The sequence below is a fragment of the Ahaetulla prasina genome, chromosome 7 (genome assembly GCF_028640845.1).
Source record: "Ahaetulla prasina isolate Xishuangbanna chromosome 7, ASM2864084v1, whole genome shotgun sequence".
In the NCBI taxonomy this organism is placed as follows: domain Eukaryota; kingdom Metazoa; phylum Chordata; class Lepidosauria; order Squamata; family Colubridae; genus Ahaetulla; species Ahaetulla prasina.
The window spans coordinates 25,947,207-25,963,249 of record NC_080545.1 but is presented as its reverse complement, the minus strand read 5'-3'; the positions used below and the strand labels follow the sequence as shown (position 1 = coordinate 25,963,249).

Here is a 16,043-nt window from a genome sequence, read left to right as displayed (position 1 = left end):
ATTGAAGAAATCCAGCTTTCCTTGTGCGTGAAATGATAAAACTAAAATCCTTGTTTGCCTAGCTACTGCACCAGATGTAATTTTCCCGGAAGCCGAAAATATTTCTATGTCTAATGCTAATCCATATTCCATTGTCTCATATTTCCCTCTGGGCAATATTGATGTCATTGTACGCTTTAGAGAGTACTTATTGGATATTTTTGTAAGGATCACAAATCGGCTGTGCATTTTGCCACTATATCATTAGATGCCATCTCCATCTCCAATGTTTTCCTCAGTAAAAACAAGGCAGTAGATCATCCTGTTCAGGCTCAGGTTCTCTGTGTTCCATTACCATTATTCTATTTGAGAATACTCAATACAGAATACAGAATACTTTGAGAAACCCACACTTTTAATGTGCTGTTGCTGTTCCCCATACTTCCTATCCAAATTGGATATTGAGTTTTTATCAATTTTATCCTATCCCATTGTAACTGTTTTTGAAGAGAAGTCCTACAAAAAGCTCATGCTTTACCCATGGCTATTGATCTGCCTGTTCAGCTTGGCATGTTCTTGCAGTGAGGTCCCCTGTTGTTTTCAGACTCTATCAAACAAGAAGAACATGAGTCATGCTTGGTTGCAAGACCTATTGAACATTGAAGCTTGCCTGACAAGATTCTTGAAAATCTGCTTATCCCTTGGCTATTTGGCTTTACGCTACACAGAAAACCAGAGGAAGCATCTCAAGAACAGATCTAAACCAAAACAAAAACTACTACCTGCAACTTTTTGACTCTGAAGAAAACTAAGTACCACCTCCTCATTTTCTCGTTTTAATATGCTTGCTGATGAATCTATGCTCATTTGTCGATTTTATTATAAGTGTGTGTGTGTGTGTCTGTGTGTCTATGTATGTGCATGTGTATATATGTGTATGTGTATGTATGTGTATGTATGTGTATATATATATTTTCTGAGGTTTTCACGGGTGTTTGTATGTAGGTCTTTGGTTGTTTGGGTTTTCTCCCGTGTAAAATTGGAAGTGTCTTGGCGACGTTTCGACGAAGTCTCATTCGTCATCTTCAGGCTTCAGCTTTGTGCTTCTGGGAGCAATGTGTGATCGCAGATGTTTCTTCCTTTTAACTGCTAGTGGAGGTTTGAACTGATTGGGTGGGAGCTTGGCTGTGCTCTGATTGGATGGGGGTTTTTTGTGCTCTGATTGGATGGGGGTGTGTCCTGTTTGGGTGGGGGCTTGGTTGTGCTCAGTTTAGTCTGTGTTGCAGGGGGATTTGAGCTGGTGAGCTGCATTGCTGTTGTTTGGCTTCGTGTTTGTGGTCATGCTACATCTTCATAGTGGGTGTCAGTCTGCTGCATGTATGGATTGGAGGGTTTGAAATGGCTAATGTTGCAGCTGCGGTCTGGCTTCTGGTCCTTGGTCATGCTTCCTGATCAGTGTGGGTTTGGGTCTGCTTTCTGGGTGGATGTGCAGTGGTGACATCCGGTGTGGACCTCATGAGTGTGGGTCTGGTGTCATTCCTTGTGTTAGGGACTCGTTTGTCAATAAGGGTGGGTTTCCAAATGGCTGGTAGGCAGGAGGTATCATCTCGTTTGTTCATGCTGTGTGGGCGTTTTTCTATCTCGATGGCTTCTCTGATTATTCTGTTGTTAAAGTGTTCTGTTTTGGCGATAGTTCTGGTCTTTTTAAAGTCAATATCATGTTCTGTGACTTTAAGGTGTTGGACCAGGGAAGAAGTTGGTTCCTCTTTTTTGACTGAGTTCTTGTGTTCTTCAATGCATGCACTTATTCTTATGTTGGTTTGTCTGATGTATGTGATGGGGCAGGCGGTGCATGGGATTTCATATACTCCTTGATTTTCTAACTCAATTTTGTCTTTGGGGTTTCTTAGGATGGTGGATATTTTTTGGTTTGTGCAGAATGCTGTCTTGATGTTGCGTTCGTGGAGGATCTTGCTGATTCTGTCTGTGGTACCTTTTATATATGGGAGGAGGGCTGTGCCATTTTCTTGTTCTCTGTCTTGGATTTTAGTGGGGGGTTCTTTTTGGATTAACTTGGTAATCTTATTTCTTTGGAATCCATTGGATGTTAGTACATTAGTGAGAGTGTGTAGTTCGGTTTTTAGGTGTTGTTCATCAGCTAAGCATTTTGTTCTGGAGATGAGTGTCTTGGCTACGGAGTTGATCTGTGCTGGGTGGTGGTGTAAGAGTGCATGCAGATAGCAGTTTGTGTATGTTTTCTTCTGGTAGATGGTGTGTCCTAGGGAGCCATTGGGTTTCCTGTAGACTAAGACATCCAGGAAGGGAAGTTGGTTGTTAACTTCTGTTTCCATGGTGAACTATATTTTGGGGTGTAGGCTATTGAGGTGTGTGAGGAAGTTGTCAAGTTTTTCTTTCCCGTGTGGCCAGATTATGAAGGTGTCATCTACGTATCTGAGCCAGAGTTTGGATCAGATTTTTCTAGAGCTTGGGTTTCAAAGTGTTCCATGTAGAGGTTGGCAATGACAGGTGAGAAGGGTGATCCTCACACACCTCAATAGCCTACATCCCAAAATACAGTTCACCATGGATGCTTGCAAAAGGACTGTGTGTGTATGTGTGTGTATATGTATGTATATATATGCATGTGTATACACACACACACATACACGTGTGTGTGTGTGTATGTGTACAAATATATATAAATACCACTGCAGCAACAGGAGTACAAAGGCAATCTTGATTAAAAAATGTAAGAACTTTTAAGAGAAAATGGAAAGAGTCCTGGAAAATGAGAAAAAAAAATCCAAAATAACCTTGCCTTCATGCTGGCTGAGAATACTCTTGGCAGACTTTCAAGATTCTGTTGTTATATTCTACAACAGTAAAATAGCATTCGTGAAATCCTTTCTCTGTTTCCTGACCTGGCAGATTTATAAAGAAAACGGAAGGAAATTGCATAATCTTCCTTTCATTATAGTCTAAAAAAAATTCTGTAGAATACTAAACAATACAGCTCTCGGTGATGTAGCATGACTTTTCAAGGCAGCTGATCCTATGCATGCATGGATGAATGAAGATCATATCAACCAACTGCTGCCACCTTAAACCATGTGTAAGAAGCCCAAAGCCAGGTGCCCACTAAGCTGTGGAAAAGGTGTGGAAAAGAAGCACTGCACTAAAACGACAATCAGTCTAGAATGCACCAACGATTCCTATCTAACCACATTGTTTTCTGGATAATTCTAATAAGGTGGACTCAAGAAACCTATGACAAGGACCTTATTTTCTCCCCATGGATTTTATAGAACAGAACAGAACAGAACAGAACAGAACAGAACAGAACAGAACAGAACAGAACAGAACAGAATAGAATAGAATAGAATAGAATAGAATAGAATTCTTTATTGGCTGAGTGTGATTGGACACACAAGGAATTTGTTTTGGTGCATATTCCTTGTTTGTCCAATCACGCTTGGCCAATAAAGAATTCTATTCTATTCTATTCTATTCTATTCTATTCTATTCTATTCTATTCTATTCTATTCTATTCTATTCTAGAATAGAAGGGGAGAAAATAAAGTCCTTGTTATAGGTTTCTTGACTCCACCTTATCAGAATTATCCAGAAAACAATGTGGTTAGACAGATATCTTTGGTGCATTATTATTTAGAAATCAAATTTATAGATTGTCTGTCTGACTGTCTAAGTGACTCTGGATGGTGTACAAGTTAAAATAACCCAATAACATCCACATAAAAAAATCCCTAGAAAAATAAAACTAAATATATACAAAGAGTACCCTGAACTCCAACCAGCCAACTCCAGGGTTGTGTCAGAGGATTTTCTCTGGAGTAAATTGGCTAAGATAACATAATTAATCTGTAATATTTGTCTGTAATATTTCCAAAACAAGAAGAGATTGAAGAACAGAAGAACAAACCTTAAAATCAAACAATACTCTCAATTTATGGCATGTTCTAGATTTTGATATCTAGAGACATATATCTACAACATTCACTGGTATGTGAATCAATCGTAAAAGGAGATTTGTTATTAATCAGAAAGGCACACTGTTTTCCTAATTTATGCATGCCAAGTGCTGCAGGCTTGTTCTTAACAGTTTTCTTCCTTTGAAAATATATGGCTGAGAATTCAAAGTTGCTAAATCCACACATTTGTTGTGAAGCAATATATGTGAGCAGTGTGCAGGTGCGATGCTTAAATGAATAAAAGATGATTTTAAAAAAGATTCTTGTTCACATCTTTTGTATTCATTACAAAAATCAACATAATTGTTGATATGGATAGAGACGTAAGCTCCCTGTTTGACTTATTAAATGATTTGTTGTTGCTGTCAGAAAAAGAGAAGTTAAAATGCATCAAGAATAATGATACCTATGGCAGTGAAATGAGATCAGCCATGGAGCAGAAATGAACTGAATTACACTGGCTACATAAGTGTTTAGCCTTGGATGATGACTGAGCTGTCTTCCTAAACAAGTTTATTCTCAAATCTGAACTACAGTCACCAGCACTTCTCCGTGCCTAAGAAATGAATGTTGACCATAGTGCATGCTAGTTGTTTTTTGTTGTAAATTGACATGCCATTGAAAATTTGGAAGTTCTGCTTCCTTAGGCAAAACACGGACAGAATTTTAAAGGAAAAATAGCTTATTAAAATGGGCTGTTTCTTCCCAGACATCAAAAGCATCCATGTAGGTTTCCTCGGCTAATGATCTAGAGACGTTGAAGATACCTCACCAGCTTACCATCTCCAAAATTAACAGGCAAATCACAACCAAATAAACCTTTGGGTTTTCACATATCCCTGAATGTATAGAAGTTACTGAATTTAAAATAAAACTAATGTTAAAATGTATATTTTTCTATATCTTTTGTTTAGAAATGCACGAAGGTACTGTACATTTTGAAGGCAAAAGCATACTTTTTTTTTGCAAATTAGGTTTTTTTTCCCCTTTAAAAAGTGTTGATGAATATGCAAGAAATGTGTGCATGAATGCATGCAAAAACAACCCAATCTTGAAAAAGATAATTTTTATTTTTATTTTATTTATTTTGTCACAACATCATACAAAAAGATTATATAGTATATACACATATAAACATATATAGGAAGAAGAAAAGAAAACAATAGGACAGGAACGGTAGGCACGTTTGTGCTCTTATACCACGCCTCTTAGGAATGGGGTGAGGTCAATATTAGAAAGTTTTTGGTTAAAGCTTTTGGGATTATGGGGAGAGACCACAGAGTCAGGTAATGTGTTCCAAGCACTGATGATTCTGTTACAGAAGTCATATTTTCTGCAATCTAGATTGAAGCGGTTTACATTAAGTTTAAATCTATTGGTTGCTCTTGTATTATTGCAATTAAAGCTGAAGTAGTCTTCGACAGGAAGGACATTACAATAGATGATTCTGTGAGTTAAACTTAGGTCTTGTTGAAGGCGACGGAGTTCCAAGTTTTCTAAGCCTAGAATTTCAAGTCTGGTGGGATAAGGTATTTTGTTGTTTTCAGAGGAATGGAGAACTCTTCTTGTAAAATATTTCTGGACACGTTCAATTGTATTGATGTCAGAGATGTGGTGAGGGTTCCAAACAGGTGAGCTGTATTCTAGAATTGGTCTAGCAAATGTTTTATATGCTCTGGTTAGTAGTGTGGTGTTTTTGGAAAAGAAGCTACGCAAAATTAGGTTTACAACTCTTAGAGCTTTTTTTGCTATGTAGTTGCAGTGGGCTTTGGCACTTAGATCATTTGACATGAAAACTCCAAGGTCTTTAACGGGATGGGGGTCGTCTGTAAGGTAATGTCCATCTAGTATGTACTTAGTTTTAGGGTTCTTTTTTCCTATATGTAAGACTGAGCATTTGCTGGTTGAAATTTGGAGCTGCCAATTTTTAGACCAAGCAGTTAGATGGTCAAGGTCGTTTTGAATTATAGAAGTGTTATCTGTGGTGTTAAATAGTTTGACATCGTCAGCAATAATTCTAGCTTTGTTTTACAAACTGTCCTTCTCCTTCTCAGGGTTTAGTAAGAAGGTAACACAAAAGACAGGAGCCAAATTGTGCTTAATACCAGGAACATATTACCCTTTTTTCACCATCACTACCCACCCACTATCTTGAAAGTCATTCATTGGTTGCTCATTATTTTTCAGGAACAGTTGAAAGGACTTGTGTTTGTGCTTTAAAGCTCTAAATTGGCATTTCTCAACCTTGGTACCCTTAAATGTATGAACTTCAATTTCAACACTTTTTAAGAAGATGTTGGGTAACCATTTGTCTGAGGTGGTATAGGGTTTCCTGCCTAAGCAGGGGATTGGACTAAAAGATCTCTAAGGACCCTTCCAACTCTGTTGTTCTGTTCTGTTCTGTTCTGTTCTGTTCTGTTCTGTTCTGTTCTTAGAATTCCCAGCCAGCCATATCTGGATCATGGCTTTCTGTGAATATGAACCAGGGGTGGGTTTCAGATCCTTTAGCAATGTTGACCATAGTGCATGCTAGGTTTTTTTTGTTGTAAAGTGACATGCCATTGAAAATTTGGAAGTTCTGCTTCCTTAGGCAAAACACGGACAGAATTTTAAAGGAAAAATAGCTTATTAAAATGGGCTGTTTCTTCCCAGACATCAAAAGCATCCATGTAGGTTTCCTCGGCTAATGATCTAGAGACGTTGAAGATACCTCACCAGCTTACCATCTCCAAAATTAACAGGCAAATCACAACCAAATAAACCTTTGGGTTTTCACATATCCCTGAATGTATAGAAGTTACTGAATTTAAAATAAAACTAATGTTAAAATGTATATTTTTCTATATCTTTTGTTTAGAAATGCACGAAGGTACTGTACATTTTGAAGGCAAAAGCATACTTTTTTTTTTTGCAAATTAGGTTTTTTTTCCCCTTTAAAAAGTGTTGATGAATATGCAAGAAATGTGTGCATGAATGCATGCAAAAACAACCCAATCTTGAAAAAGATAATTTTTATTTTTATTTTATTTATTTTGTCACAACATCATACAAAAAGATTATATAGTATATACACATATAAACATATATAGGAAGAAGAAAAGAAAAACAATAGGACAGGAACGGTAGGCACGTTTGTGCTCTTATGCACGCCCCTTATGGTCCTCTTAGGAATGGGGTGAGGTCAATAGTAGAAAGTTTTTGGTTAAAGCTTTTAGGATTATGGGAAGAGACCACAGAATCAGGTAAAGTATTCCAAGCACTGATGATTCTGTTGCAGAAGTCATATTTTCTGCAATCTAGATTAAAGCGGTTTACATTAAGTTTAAATCTATTGGTTGCCCTTGTATTATTGCAATTAAAGCTGAAGTAGTCTTTGACAGGAAGGACATTACAATAGATGATTCTGTGAGTTAAACTTAGGTCTTGTCAAGGCGACGGAGTTCCAAGTTTTCTAAGCCTAGGATTTCAAGTCTGGTGGGATAAGGTATTTTGTTGTTTTCAGAGGAATGGAGAACTCTTCTTGTAAAATATTTCTGGACACGTTCAATTGTATTGATGTCAGAGATGTGGTGAGGGTTCCAAACAGGTGAGCTGTATTCTAGAATTGGTCTAGCAAATGTTTTATATGCTCTGGTTAGTAGTGTGGTGTTTTTTGGAAAAGAAGCTACGCAAAATTAGGTTTACAACTTTTAGAGCTTTTTTTGCTATGTAGTTGCAGTGGGCTTTGGCACTTAGATCATTTGACATGAAAACTCCAAGGTCTTTAACGGGATGGGGGTCGTCTGTAAGGTAATGTCCATCTAGTATGTACTTAGTTTTTGGGTTCTTTTTTCCTATATGTAAGACTGAGCATTTGCTGGTTGAAATTTGGAGCTGCCAATTTTTAGACCAAGCAGTTAGATGGTCAAGGTCGTTTTGAATGATAGAAGTGTTGTCTGTGGTGTTAAATAGTTTGACATCGTCAGCAATAATTCTAGCTTTGTTTTACAAACTGTCCTTCTCCTTCTCAGGGTTTAGTAAGAAGGTAACACAAAAGACAGGAGCCAAATCGTGCTTAATACCAGGAACATATTACCCTTTTTTCACCATCACTACCCACCCCCTATCTTGAAAGTCATTCATTGGTTGCTCATTATTTTTCAGGAACAGTTGAAAGGACTTGTGTTTGTGCTTTAACGCTCTAAATTGGCATTTCTCAACCTTGGTACCCTTAAATGTATGAACTTCAATTTCAACACTTTTTAAGAAGATGTTGGGTAACCATTTGTCTGAGGTGGTATAGGGTTTCCTGTCTAAGCAGGGGATTGGACTAAAAGATCTCTAAGGACCCTTCCAACTCTGTTGTTCTGTTCTGTTCTGTTCTGTTCTGTTCTGTTCTGTTCTGTTCTGTTCTTAGAATTCCCAGCCAGCCATATCTGGATCATGGCTTTCTGTGAATATGAACCAGGGGTGGGTTTCAGATCCTTTAGCAATGGGTTCGCTGCCCCATTGCTGGGTGCGCGTGGCCATGGTGGGCTTGGCCTAGTTGGCTTCCTGCACAATGGCGAAGGGGGGCATTTTTCACCCTCCCCAGGCTCTGGAGGCTTTCCTTGAGCCTCTGGAAGGGCAAAAACTGCTTTGCCCAGGCTACGGAGGCACTCTGGAGGCCGGAAAGAGGCCTGTTTCTGGACTTCCGTAACCTCCAGTAGGCCCATTCTTTGCCCTCCCAAACCCTCTGCATAGCCCCTGCACTTACCTGGCATGATGAATAGGCCACATGGAGACTTCTGGGAGGGTGGGAGGGGAGGGCAGGCATGGCCAGCCAGGGGTGGCATTAGGGATTTGCCAAACCCTGGAGATCCTTGGCTAGAGGATCGCCCAAACCCTGCCAAACCCCCAGGAACCCACCCCTGAAATGAACCTATTTAATGACAGGAGCATTACACCAGATTTTCCTACAGATGTCCTCCCTTTCTGAGGTTCATTCCTTCCAGAATAGCTCTTTCCCAGGGGTGAAATCTAAAAAAATTTCCCTACCGGTTCTGTGGACGTGGCTTAATTGGTGGGCGTGGCTTGGTGGTCAGAGGGCTTGGTAGGCATGGCCAATAACAATAAATAATAAAAATAATAAACAAAATATAAAAAAACAATAAGAGGTACCAAAAACCAACTTTCACACTTTACACACATACAACACAACACAACTGACTCACACACAATGTAAAAGCATCTGCACTTCACACTTCACGTAGCCACAAAAAGCTCAAAAACCAACTTTCACACTTTACACACACATAACTAACACACACACACACACACACACACACACTATGCCACATACAGCTTTCTGAGATTTTGTGTGTTTGTGTAGTTAGAGTGAAACACTACAGAAACACACCAAATCTCAGAAAGCTGCACAAATATTTTATTTTATTTTATTTTATTGTGGACTTCAAATCCCAGAGTTCCTCAGCCAGCAAATCCAGCCAGTTGATCACCGAGGAAATAGATTAGCTGAGCGATTGATTCTGTCTGGGCTGAAACTGAAACTGCTTTTGGGCTGTGGCCAGGCGTTCATCAGTAATCAGGTAAGTGCCTTAGAATCTCTACTTTTACTTGTAGAAAACATGTTTTCTACAAGTAAGAGTACAAGTAAGGTTCTGCTGTTTTTTACTTTTAAAGGCCTGTTTCTGCTGAAGCAAAACCGGCTTTTAAAAGTAAAAAAAAAAACACCTCTGCAGATGGTGCGGCTCAGCAGAGGCAGGGGGGCGGGGCCAGGGATTTTTGCTACCGGTCCTCTGAATCAGCAGCCGCCATCGCTACCAGATCACGCGATCCCCTCCAATCCGGGAGCATTTCACCCCTGCTCTTTCCTCTCTTTCTGCTTTACCCAGCTCTCTTCATTTTGAATTAGTCAATACTGATTTTAACTACATAAACCAGATTTCTGTATTATTAGTCACTTTGCATGACTTCTAGCAGAAAGGCAGCATGTCCATGGATTCAATATAAATAGTAATAGCTACCTGTCTATTTTATAAAGCTATCCTATGAGGACATCCAAGAGAATTGGTGCAAGATCTCAAAATAGCATCTAATAGCCGGGGAATAGATAATGCTTTGCTTCATCAGCTTTCCTTTATTTGCACAATAGTTAGTTTAAATGTAGACTTTTCCCATTTTTGTCAGCTGTTGTTCTGCATAAATTATTGATGTGTCAAATATACCATATTTCACAGAAAGTTTTAAAAAACTCATTTTAATCTGAATGGTATCTGTTATATTTTTTAAGATAAAAATATATATCTTCCTAACAGCTATATCTGTTTTGAAAAGAATGTGAAGACCAAGTGTGCCTGAAGCATTTACATTACTGAGGGGTAAAGGCAGAAAGCAATTATGTACCTAAAAGGAAACCCAGATGTCAGCAAAATCTGATGACATAGATATCTTCAAGATTTTGTAATGTTTTTCCAAGGCAGACTCAGCATTTTCTACCCAGAAAGTAGAGGCACTATCATATCTATAGAAATATAGAAATAGAAGCAGCATAACAAAGGTAGGAACCTCTCCAATGTTCACAGAAAAACAGTCACCTGTAAAATAAATCTAAATATTTGATGCAGCGCCAAGAAAAGAAAAATTCTCATGATAGTGAACATTCAGGATTACCATGCCCTGGCTACAATATCCAGCTCTTCTCTGAGAATACACCTTTCCATTGATATTGATTTATTCTTTAATATGATTAAATGCTTAAATTTTATCCCTTTAACTGATAAAAAGACATATTTGTGTTATTTAACATGAAAATATTTTGAATATTCCTATCATGAAAACAAGTTGCAAAGACTATTATGCCAAATATAGCATGGAAAATCAGATTATTTGTTCATTCTTTTAACCAGCCATTATTGTACTGTATAATATGATTCATTGCAACTTTCCAGGATCATAGCCGGAGTTCTATTTCATAACCTGCTTAAATATTTCTAGTATGGCAGTTGTCTGTATGCTATAATTTATAAATGTCATAACCTGCAGTACTCAAATATACTTTATAGTATATGCCAGAGGTGAAATCCAGCAGGTTCTGACAGGCTCTAGACAACCAGTAGCAGAAATTTTGAGTACCGGTAAATGCCACCTCTGGCTGGCCCAAAGTGGGGTGGGAATGGAGATTTTGCAATATCCTTCCTCCAGGAGTGAGGAAGGAATGGAGATTTTGCAGTATCCTTTCCATGCCATGCCCACCAAGCCACACCATGCCCACCAAGCCACGCTCACAGAACCGGTAGTAAAACAATTTGGATTTCACCACTGGACTACCATATATGAGCTGCAAAAATCTATATGGCCACTAAATAACAACAAAAAGATACGGAAAATGCTAAGTCTTTCCTGACATCTAATGACTGTCTGTATTTTTGCAGCTGTGGTCTGATAATTTTAGTATATGGATATATAAATATTTCAGAGAAATTGGAGTATTATCCAATTGTTCCAGAAAGTTCAATTGTTAGAGTTTTCTTTCATGTCCAGCAGGGGAAGAGCAGGAAAAGTGTAGAAGAGGACATCCATGTCAGAACAACTTTGAACCACAAATTGAAAGCCATTTAATTCTAGCTCTTCGTTAGTACTAAAATTCCTTGAAAGTTGCACCCCCTGTTAAATTTACAATAAAGAATACTGATCATATGTTTTGAGAATCTTAAAAGAAAACCATTACAGTCCTCAATGGGCTTGCAGCATTCTGACACGTTTTAATATAGGAATATTAAAATTTTCACAACAAAACTTTCTTTGCCCCCATTTTCCATAGCTTTATTATGTGACTGATTAAGATGATCAGAAGCGTGTCCTGTTTTGAATTTCAGAAGAAATTGTACTATGTTGGGCCATGAAAATGGTACCCTGCTCTAGAAATGCAGTATTTCCTATGTTGCTTTTTATAGATCCACAATTTCAGATGACAATCTGCCAGAATACTGAATTTCTCATATGTACTTTCATACATGTTATGATGCATGTACAAAGGGGTAGAGCTTGTAAAGTCATGAGACAATGCTACTTTTGTCATTTTATTTATTTATTTGCCCCTCAATCACTGAAGTAACCCTAGGAGAGGGTTACACTCTAGGATTTTAAAAAATCATGGAAGCAATAAAAAGAGCAAAACTACTACTACTACTACTACTACTACTACTACTACTACTACTAATAATAATAATAATAATAATAATAATAATAATAATAATAATAATAGGAGGAGAAGGAGGAGGAGGAGGAGGAGGAGGAAAAAGAAGAGGAAAAAGCTGCACTATATGGAACATCATACATCTTAAGAAGATACTTGGTTGATACCTAGAACGCTGGCAGCAACCCCTATCAACCATTAGCACCAGGCAATGGTATTTGTGATGCATTTTTGAATGTTCAGTTGACTGAATTTCATGTTTAATGAATAAAGTAAATAACAACAACAACATGTTCCCCTTAATCTCCCTGCCATGTGATACCTCTGATTACATTATACATTACATGATAAACAAATAGCAAAAGATAAAGAACAAGAAATCAAACAAAAGGAAGTTATGCCTGAGTTGATACAATAGGTCAAGTCATGGTTTGTTTTAGCAAAATCAAGCATGAACTGGTTCTCATATAACAATATTAAATAAACTACACACTACATGATGCTGGTTTTGTTCATAATACAAAAACAGAGTCACATTATGAGTTTGTGCAGTATTTGTATCTAGTCTTTTTTTTCCCCCCTCTTCTCCTCTTTCCTACCTCCTACTCTCTCCTCTTTTCTCCCTCCCCACCATTCTAAAATGGTAACTGGGCAGACCCGACCCTACATTAATTATATTTATACATCTTCAATAATCCCTGTACATTAACCATTATTCCATCCTCTACCCTCAACCCCCCCTCCCCCGTTCCCCTGCCCCTTACCCCCCACCCCCCACCCCGACTTCCCAGAACAAAATGCAGGGTATCAAAACTAACAATCATAATCCAAAATAAATCCTAAATTATAATCTCTAGTCACTCCACACATAATCACACTCTCAATTCCCCTCTCCTTCAGAAATATATCTAATACAAAATATTTCCTAAATTTACTCATATGCTATTCGATATTTTTTTATCTGATACTTATTTTGAATATAATCAATCCACATTTTCCATTCTAAAATATATTTTTCTTGTGTATAGTCTTTCAAGTAAGCAGAAATTTTTGCCATTTCTGCCAGATTTGATACTTTGAGTGTCCATTCTTCAATTGTAGGTAATTCTTCTTTCTTCCCAGTATTTGTACCTATTCTTGACAGCCATGCTTAAACAATCCTATTATTTAATCACTACAGTTAACTTTATTGGTAGATACATATTAGCTTCTCTGAGTTAATAATTGTCAAAATTTTTAAAGCTATGAACCTAGAACATTGAGATAGGTCTTGCTACAAGTAAAACCAGATACAAAAAGAGTTAGGTTTAGTGTTGGGATCTTCATTCACCCCTTCAATTCAATATTAGAAAACAAAATTGAGAAACCATGTATATAATGATATTCTCATTAGTTGTATCTTACAAAAAAAAATTGCATATTGTTTTATTTAATGTAAGCTGCCTAGAATAATTTCTGGCAAGATGGTCAGCATGTAAATTTAATAATAAGAAAACAAAAACAATAGCATATTAACAATAACAACATATTACGCTTACTACCCAAGATACAATATTTAAGATAATGAAAGTGGGACCCACTTCTAAAAGAAACCTATATGATTGCATTTTATAATTAGAATCTAAGCAAATATATTGATAAACCTACTACGTGGAGTACTTATTTCTTTTAATTAAGTAATAAGTTTGTAAATTGTGTAGCATAGCCAGTAATAGACAAACAGTAAACAATAACAATTATATATTCATGATCTGTAATTCCTATCATTGTGTTTCCATAAGGTTTAGGGAAGTATACCTGAAATTATTCCATTTCACCATCACAACAGTTGTAACAGCTTTTTTACCGTTAATTGGTTAGAATGAGATTAGAATAAATATACAGCATAATTGCCAGAAAGAACGTCGAATAGCATTTAAACTTGAGAGAAACTGACAAAATGTCATTCAACTATCTTAATGATTCCATGGAAACAAAGTCCTCCACTCTAAATTGTCTGCAGTGGGTCTTCTGATACTGAAAAATAATAAATAATATATGCAAATGCTACTATTAGAATTATTATCAAATACGAAAGTTGGATTGGTATAATACGCATCAAAACAATATTCATTTTAAAAAGTCTGTAATGCGCTCTTGTATTAACAATTGATTTAAAAAATGATGTATGATATTAGCTTAATGTTGTTTATCTGTTTGGATAATCTAATAAGAAAAGAAGGTGAGATATGAAGGTTGAGTTTTCTTTATACACAAGGGTTTTTTTAACTACAGATCTTCTTGGAATTATTCTATGCTATACTATATGATCATCTGACCATTCCAGTAACTGCTGTTGATTTAACTTCTAAAATTCTTCTTGTTAAAGGGAACACATTTTTAATGTAAGAGGTAAGAAGCTCAATATAAATTTAACAGTAACCTAATATAAAAGAGAGAATTGATGTACAAAGAATTGATGTACAACGTTCTCCCCAACATTACACATTTTTGAAGGAATTATTTTATTTGTTGGCAAAAAGCACATTCTTTTGTGTGGATGAGAACATTTCTTCAAAGTAGGAGAACAAGATTAGCATTAACTTAAATCTTCATATCTCAAGGTTCCAATTCTATACACACTTATTGTGGAATAAATCCCACTTACTTAGTGCAACTTGCCTACAACATTCCTAGAATAATTTTAAACATTGCACATCACAGGATGAAAACCAAGTGTTGCTGACTTAGTTAGATTATGCCATATCTAGCACACAATTAAAAGCTATTGACAATTACTTGTGATATATTATTTCAAATATATCAAAATTCCTGGCAATTAAAATTGATTAGAATGAATAAAATATGTCAATTGAGCACAATTTTGGGGACATACTGGACAAAAAGGTCCATTCTATTATTCCTAAAACTTCTCTGATTTGAATATCTTATAGTTGGAAAAGCAACAACTTTAGAAGTTGTAAGCAATTAATTCAATATATTTGCTATCAATAATAATTCCAAGAACAAATATTAGAATATCTGTGAATTATATGGAACTTTGAAAACAATCCCAATGTTGGGGGAAGGAGCTAATAACATTTAAAACAATATTAAAAGGAAAAGTCAAGACGATAAAATCTTTCCATAATAGCTTAGGTTTATTAAAATGACAATAATTAAAGATCAACTTACAATATAAGAGTCATCCAAGTAAAGAAAGATGCCAGGCAGCTTTTCAGTAGCATCACGAGGGCCATAAATTTTTCTTTTAATCTTTTTTAAATATTATTAGTCCATCCCTCCCAATATACACATTTTTTCAAAGTTCCACATAATTCATATATAATTGTTCTTGAAATTACTATTGATAGGAATAGTAATTGACTGGGAACTGTAAGATTACCGGAAAATATTGAAGGCATTTCATCTGCCATGCCATCATGTTGATAATGTAACCAAAAACTGTATAGGGCTTCTGTCATTTTACTCTTACATTTTCTGCATCAAAGATTTATATTCTTATTTTTACACTGTAGGCAGAGTGAGAAACTTCTTCTTAGCCAAATACTGCATGTTTTTGCTTGAATTAAAGTAATAAGCAGATAGCCTCTTGCCAGAAAAGAGTAGAAAATTAACAGCAAATATGATAAAGTGGTCTAGTGGTTGGATATAGGAACCTATTTTATGTATTACTGTTAGTAGCATGATAATAATTATGGCACAGTTGCCTCAGAAGAGTAAACATTTGTAAATCATTGTTCTTTTGTTATTCTTATCATTGGCCTGTTACAAAATACAATATTCAGTAACAGAGTTGTTAATGCCTGGAATGCACTACCTGACTCCGTGGTCTCATCCCAAAATCCCCAAAACTTTAACCAAAGACTGTCTACTGTTGACCTCAACCAATTCCTAAG

The 16,043-nt window shown here is 36.6% G+C and overlaps 1 protein-coding gene across 1 annotated transcript in view; it reads right to left on the bottom strand.

Moving 5' to 3' along the window:
- GRM8 (glutamate metabotropic receptor 8) overlaps positions 1-16,043 on the bottom strand; it is a 592,112-nt gene that overhangs the window by 121,820 nt on the left and 454,249 nt on the right. The gene's annotated exons all lie outside the window — the stretch shown is intronic.